This window comes from Triticum aestivum, chromosome 4B (genome assembly GCF_018294505.1).
Source record: "Triticum aestivum cultivar Chinese Spring chromosome 4B, IWGSC CS RefSeq v2.1, whole genome shotgun sequence".
Taxonomy (NCBI): domain Eukaryota; kingdom Viridiplantae; phylum Streptophyta; class Magnoliopsida; order Poales; family Poaceae; genus Triticum; species Triticum aestivum.
The window spans coordinates 195,097,332-195,105,823 of NC_057804.1; positions in this window are offsets into that span (position 1 = coordinate 195,097,332).

Below are 8,492 nucleotides of genomic sequence, written 5' to 3' on the forward strand. Positions count from 1 at the left end.
ATGAATCTGAGATTGTGTGATGCATATCATATAATCATGCCCACGGATACTTGAGGTGACAATGGAGTATCTAGGTGACATTAGGGTTTTGGTTGATTTGTGTCTTAAGGTGTTATTCTAGTACGAACTCTTGAATAGATCGATCCGAAAGAATAACTTTGAGGCGGTTTCGTACCCTACCATAATCTCTATGTTTGTTCTACGCTATTAGTGGCTTTGGAGTGACTCTTGTTGCATGTTGAGGGATTGTTATATGATCTACCTATGTTATTATTGTTGAGAGAACTTGCACTAGTGAAAGTATGAACCCTAGGCCTTGTTTCCTACCATTGCAATACCGTTTACGCTCACTTTTATCATTAGTTACCTTGCTGTTTTTATATTTTCATATTACAAAAACCTATATCTACTATCCATATTGCACTTGTATCACCATATCTTCGCCGAACTAGTGCACCTATACAATTTACCATTGTATTGGGTGTCTTGGGGACACAAGATACTCTTTGTTATTTGGTTGCAGGGTTGTTTGAGAGAGACCATCTTCATCCTACGCCTCCCACAGATTGATAAACCTTAGGTCATCCACTTGAGGGAAATTTGCTACTGTCCTACAAACCTGTGCACTTGCAGGCCCAACAACGTCTACAAGAAGAAAGTTGTGTAGTAGACATCAAGCTCTTTTCTGGCGCCGTTGCCGGGGAGGTGAGTGCTTGAAGGTATATCTTTAGATCTTGCAGTCAAATCTTTTTGTTTCCTGTTTTATCACTAGTTAAGTTTATAAAAGAAAACTACAAAAAAATGGAGTTAAGCTTGTCTCATATGCTTCATCTTTTTAATATCTTTCATGAGTTTGATGGAAAGGAAAATTGTGCTCAAGTGCTAGAAGAGGAGTGCATTAAAATGCTTGGTACTGAATATTTGAATGATGAGCATGATTGCAATGTTGTTAGTATAAACTCTTTGAATATCCATGGTACTAATGATGATTGCACTAGTTATGATGAAAATGTCTCTTATAAGCATGTTGATTTTTGTTGAGTAGATTGGATTTGCATGGACACACCAAATAGAGAAAATAGATATTGCAAGAAGTATAAGTATTTAAAAACTAAAGGTTTGCAAGAAAGGCTAGATGTGAGTGCTGAAAATTTAAAATTCCTTTGCCATACTTGTGAACTTTGCAACGAACGTGGTCATTTACATCTCTAATGCAAATTGTTTCATGACCGAATCGTGTCCAAAAATTGTGATGATTTGATTTCCCTTGCACATTATAATGAACTTAGTTTGGTTTTGGGTTATGAAGAGTTGAAACTTTTAACTAAGCCTATTCCAGAATTTAATCTTGAGCATTTCCTTGATATTGATCTAGAAAAGATTTATATGTTTTGTGCGGAGAATTGCATTGAAAATCCTTATATTTACAACTACCTAAAGAAAAGAAAGAAAAAAGAAGACGATGAGAATACTAATGAAAGTGAAGAGACTTCCCATTCTCCTCCTATTATTTCTTATGATGAATCAGGTAACTAGGAGGAGCTTTCTATTCAACCAATCTCGTCAATAAGGAGCTCAAAGAGGAAGGTTGAACCCACACATAGTGTGAAAAAGAAAAGGAAAAGAAGGGGCAACAAAGGTAAAAAGGTATTCGTTCCAAATGATGTTGCTCCTACTACTTGTGATGATGATAATTGCTATACTATTGGTACTATCCATACTATTAATGATGAGAGTGATTATGCTTATGATATGAAAAGGCCCAAGCTTGGGGAAGCTATGTTTGATGAGAATGACATATTTGAAAATATATTTGCTGAAATTAATGTTTGTCCCAAGCTTAGGGATGCTACTTTTAATGAAGATGATACTTTTAGCATCCCAAGTTTTGATATGCAAAGTTGTTATGATGATAGCATGCCTCCTACCTATGATGATTATATTGATGAAAGTGGGTTTGGAAGAGTGTCAACTTTAGGAAGTAGTGATTCCAGTATTTTGGAGGATGTTGAATTTTATTTTGATGAATACAAAAGTGGATTTGGAAGAGTGTCAACTTTATTTAGTGATTCCACTATCTTGGGAGAGGTTTCAATCGATTATGATGAGAACGAAGTTGCTACTTATGATGATTATTGTGATGAAACTTATGCTATAAAAAGTAGTGATGATTATATTTACAAATCTTGTCGTGATTATGATTATCCTTTTCCGAACATTACTCTTTTAATGTGGAAACAATTTTTAGTGTTCAAGTCTCTTATGATACTCTCACTATTCCGAATGAGAAGAATTTTGCTTATGTGGAGAGTAGTAAATTTTCTATGGTTGTAGATCATGAAAATAATGCTTTAGGTGCTGGTTATATTTTTGAATTCATTCATGATGCTACTGAAAATTATTATGAGGGAGGAATAAATGCTTGTAGGAATTGCAATAATGTCAAGTTTCCTCTCTGTGTTGAAAATCTTGAAGCTATGCTTGTTTTACTTTTCTATGCTAGTTGATTATTGTTCCCATAAGTTGTTTGATCACAAAATCCTTATGCATAGGAAGAGGGTTAGGCTTAAATATGCTAGTCATATGCTTCATGATGCTCCCATTGTGTTTCAATTCTTATCTTTTATGTGAGCATCATTGTCATCATCATGCCTAGCTAGAAAGGCATTAAAGAAAAGCGCTTGTTGGGAGACAACCCAATATTTACCCTTACTGTTTTTGTGTGTTAACATGATTATGCTACTGTTGTAATTATGTTTTATAGCTTTTGTTTCAATAAAGTGCCAAGTAAGACCTTTAGGATAGCTTACGGTGATAGTTGTGTTGATCCTGCTGAGAATCAGAAACTTTTACACCCAGTAAATTAGTTTGTTAATTCACAGAAACATGCTTATGATATGATTCTTTTTGCTATGGATTTGTACACAAATTTCTTAGGACTTAGTAATTTGGTAAGAATTTTGGAGTTCCAGAAGTATATGTTTGATACAAATTACTACAGACTGTTTTGTTTTTGACAGATTCTGTTTTCTATGTGTTGTTTGCTTATTTTGATGAATCTATGAGTAGTATCCGAGGGTATGGACCATAGATAAGTCGGAGTACAGTATATATCACACCAATATGAATTTATAATGAGTTCATTACAGTACCTAAGTGGTGGTTTTATTTTCTTACGAGTTTTTTGTTGAGTTTTGTGTTGTGGAGTTTTCAAGTTTTGGGTAAAGATTCGATGGACTATGGAATAAGGAGTGGCAAGAGCCTAAGCTTGGAGATGACCAAGGCACCCCAAGGTAATATTCAAGGACAACCAAGAGCCTAAGCTTGGGGATGCCCCGGATGGCATCCCCTCTTTCGTCTTCGTTCATCGGTAACTTTACTTGGAGCTAAATTTTTATTCACCACATGATATGTGTTTTGCTTGGAGCATAATTTTCTCTTGTTAGTATTTGCTTGATGTTATTTAGAATAATGTTTTGCATCTTTATTTTCAATAAAAATGTCAAGGATAGCCTTTGCCATGCTTATTTTGCTAGTATACATGTTGCTGTTTGAAAACAGAAAGTTTACCGCTGTTGCAAAAATTCCCTAGAAAATTCAGAGAATGGTATAATGATGAAACATTTTGCATAATGAGTTCTGATAAATTTAATATAGTGGGAGTTTTATTTAATAATTTTTGGAGTTAGGGAAGTATTGATACTCTTGCATTCTTTACAGACTGTACTGTTTTGACAGATTGCTGTTATGTTTGCATTGTTTGCATATGTTTGCTTGTTTAATGATTCTATTTGAGGATAGGAGTATTAAATATGCAGAGGCATTTAGTATGCAATGTTGAATAATAATTTTAGTGATTTGTTACAGTAGAAAATGATAAGGTTTTGCATTGGTTTATACTAACCTATCTCATGAGTTCTTGTTGAGTTTGTTGTGGATGAAGCTTTTGATAAAAAGAGAAACCATGATATGGGATGAATTAAGGAGACACAAAAGTTCAAGCTTGGGGATGCCCAAGGCATCCAAAGATAATATTTCAAGAAGTCTCAAGCATCTAAGTTTGGGGATGCCCCGGTAGGCATCCCACCTTTCTTCTTGAACAACTATCGGTTAGTATCGGTTGATCCTAAGTTTTTGCTTCTTCACGTGAGTTGTGCTATCCTTGCAATGTCATTTTATTTTGTTTTGCTTGCTGTTTGAATACAATACCAAGATCTGAATTCTTTAATGATAGAGAGTCTTCACATAGTTACATAATTATTTAGCTACTCATTGATCTTCACTTATATCTTTTTGGAATAGTTTGTCATTTACTCGTGTGCTTCACTTATATCCTATGAGTAAATTGTTGAATGAGTTGATTGTCATAAATCTGAAATTATATATGCCTCATTTGCTTATCCCATGGGGAGTAGTGACTTCACATCTAAGAAGTAGAGGTTATAAATTTATTGAAGGTTAGCAAGCATTGCATTGGTCATTTGAACAATTCATGAAAGAATATTGAAGGAAGAGAGATTTCACATATAAATATACTATCCTAGACATATTTTATAATTGGGAGCACTCATTAAGTATGACATGCTAAAGAGTTGATGTTGGACAAGGAAGACAACATAATGGTTTATGTTTTCCAACATCTCAGTTAAAGTATATTGTCATGGATCATTCAAACATGTTGAGCTTGCCTTTCCCCCTCATGCTAGCCAAAATTCCTTGCACCAAGTAGAGATACTACTTGTGCTTCCAAATATCCTTAAACCCAGTTTTGCCATGAGATTCCACCATACCTACCTATGGATTGAGTAAGATCCTTCAAGTAAATTGTCATCGGTGCAAGCAATAAAAATTGCTCTCTAAGTATGTATAATCTTTTGGTGTGAATAAAATAGCTTTATACTATCTTGTTATGGAAGTAATAAAAGCGACGGACTGCATAATAAAGGTCCATATACAAGTGCAATATAAAGTGACGTTCATTTGCATTAAGATTTTGTGCATCCAACCCTAAAAGCGCATGACAACCTCTGCTTCCCTCTGCAAAGGGCCTATCTTTTACTTTATTTCTTTTACTTTATGCAAGAGTCAAGGTGATCTTCACCTTTCCCTTTTTCATTTTATCCTTTGGCAAGCACTTTGTGTTGGGGTGATCCTGATATATATATCGAATTGGATGTAAGTTAGCATGAACTATTATTGTTGACATCACCCAAAGGTGAATACATTGGGAGGAAACACTATAAGCCCCTATCTTTCTTAGTGTCCGATTGAAACTCCATAACCATTAGTATTGCGTGAGTGTTAGCAATTGTAGAAGACTATATGATAGTTGAGTATGTGGAGTTTGCTATTCCTGAAAATAAGATGAATTGCAATTTTTTGATGACACAGAATGAAGTTTGCTAGTTTTCAAGAAAGTTTATGGTCTATGCTTTAACATGTGAATTGCTTGTTACTTTATCATGAGAAGTTGTATGAGATGAACTACTGTTATGACATATTATCATGCTAGAAAAGGTGATTGAAATTATCATTGATCAAACTTGTGCACCTTCTAGCATTCACACTTCATAAATTCTTTCATTATCATTTACCTACTCGAGGACGAGTAGGAATTAAGCTTGGGGATGCTGATACGTCTCCAATGTATCAATAATTTATGAAGCATTCATGCTATTATCCTATCTGTTTTGCATGATTACGGGCTTTATTATACACTTTTATATTACTTTTGGGACTAACCTATTAACCGGAGGCCCAACTCATATTGCTGTTTTATTGCCTATTTCAGTATTTTGAAGAAAAGGAATATCAAACGGAGTCCAAACGGAATGAAATCTTCGACATCGTGATTTTTTGGAAGAATATGATCCTGGAGACTTGGAGTCCACGTCAGAAGATCCTCGAGGAGTCCATGAGATAGGAGGGCGCCCTCCCCCTATAGGGCGCGCCCCCTGTCTCGTGGGCCCCTCGAGCACCTCCCGACCGACTTCTTTCGCCTATATAAGCCTATGTACCCTAAAAACATTGAATATCAAGATAGATCGGGAATTCCGCCGCCGCAAGCCTCTGTAGCCACCAAAAATCTCTTGGGAGCCCGTTCCGGCACCCTGCCGGAGGGGGAACCCATCACCGGTGGCCATCTTCATCATCTCGGCACTCTCCATGACGAGGAGGGAGTAGTTCACCCTCGGGGCTGAGGGTATGTACCAGTAGCTATGTGTTTGATCTCTCTCTCTCTCTCATGTTCTCTCTATGGCACGATCTTGATGTATCGCGAGCTTTGCTATTATAGTTGGATCTTATGATGTTTCTCCCCCTCTACTCTCTCGTAATGGATTGAGTTTTCCCTTTGAAGTTATCTTATCGGATTGAGTCTTTAAGGATTTGAGAACACTTGATGTATGTCTTGCCGTGTTTATCTGTGGTGACAATGGGATATCACGTGCCACTTGATGTATGTTTTGGTGACCAACTTGCGGGTTCCGCCCATGAACCTATGCATATGGGTTGGCACACGTTTTCTTGACTCTCCGGTAGAAACTTTGGGGCACTCTTTGAAGTACTTTGTGTTGGTTGGATGAATCTGAGATTGTGTGATGCATATCGTATAATCATGCCCACAGATACTTGAGGTGACAATGGAGTATCTAGGTGACATTAGGGTTTTGGTTGATTTGTGTCTTAAGGTGTTATTCTAGTACGAACTCTTGAATAGATCGATCCGAAAGAATAACTTTGAGGCGGTTTCGTACCCTACCATAATCTCTATGTTTATTCTATGCTATTAGTGGCTTTGGAGTGACTCTTGTTGCATGTTGAGGGATTGTTATATGATCTACCTATGTTTTTATTGTTGAGAGAACTTGCACTAGTGAAACTATGAACCCTAGGCCTTGTTTCCTACCATTGCAATACCGTTTACGCTCACTTTTATCATTAGTTACCTTGCTGTTTTTATATTTTCATATTACAAAAACCTATATCTACTATCCATATTGCACTTGTATCACCATATCTTCGCCGAACTAGTGCACCTATACAATTTACCATTGTATTGGGTGTCTTGGGGACACAAGATACTCTTTGTTATTTGGTTGCAGGGTTTTTTGAGAGAGACCATCTTCATCCTACGCCTCCCACAGATTGATAAACCTTAGGTCATCCACTTGAGGGAAATTTGCTACTGTCCTACAAACCTGTGCACTTGCAGGCCCAACAACGTCTACAAGAAGAAGGTTGTGTAGTAGACATCAATCTACAATAGGCGTCGCCACTGGCGGGAGTCTCATCTTCTTGGCGCTGGGGTCAGCCGACTCCAGTTTCCTCAAGGGTGTCGCATCACGCTCACGGATTTGAGCAGAGTAACGAATGACGAGCCTAGTTGTAGTGCGAGTGAAGAAGGGGATCTGAGGTTTTCTATAGTAGTGAGGAAGAAGGGGAGCTGGGGTTTTCTATATGAGTGAGGTGAGGAATTTGGGGGTACAATTGGAGCGAGCTAGCGTGAGGTGGGTGGGAGTGAGGAGGAAGAAGAGTACCCAGTTTTTTTGGGGGGGCAGTGTGCTGGGTGTGAGTAGCTCCTCTCATTAAGTAAATATATGGGCTTTTGAATTGATTTTATTAGTTACTAGGGTGGATGGGCTGTTTTTTCTTGGGCCCAGAGAAACAATTACTACTAGTACAGTGGAGAGACTCTACAATTACCAGAAAAACAATTACTACGAGTATAGTGGATACACTACCGCTTCTGGCTCCTCACAGGTCATTGAAACATCTCCCTCTACTGAATGCCGTTTTACTTTTGTTCACCAACAAGCGGGCCATGTCAAGCGCGGGCCCAAATGCCATCCATTGAATTAGAAGGCAGTATGAAGGCGGAGAATCACCCCCGTTGTAGCGCGGCAGTAACAAGCTATCGTATCACAAAACCCCACATCCCCACAGTCTAAGTTTGACGGACGAAGCAACCATCATTTCACTCTTTGCTGAATCCCCTTCTCCCTCATCATCTTCAAGATAGCCAACACTCGCATCTGCCACTGTTCTTCTCTCCCAACGAAGGGAAGGTAACCGGATCCATGATATTGGTATATTTTCGTTCAGAGATTTTTTTGTAAAGCAGTAACCGATCCTCACTCTCTTTTTTGTTTCATTGTCATTGCGATTGTGTTTTCCTTTTAGTGATCTCCTAGTATTCATCAGTTTCATGATGGACCAAGGAGAACCAGGCAAAGATCTGCCGATATTGGAGCAGACGCGGGAGGCTAATCCCCATGAGATAGAGAGCTCCAAGAAGATGGAGGCAGCCACCGAGCCGACCCCAGATATGCTCATGGGCACTACTGAGATGGTAAACACCCCGTATGAGGTTACAGCCCCCTTGGCACTGCAGGAGCAGTTTTCCCTCTTCGAGGATGTCCCCCCCCCATGCTGAGCTGCCCAAGGTGATTTTCTTCTTTGCCGATCTCGATTGTGGGTTTTCTTCTAAGTAT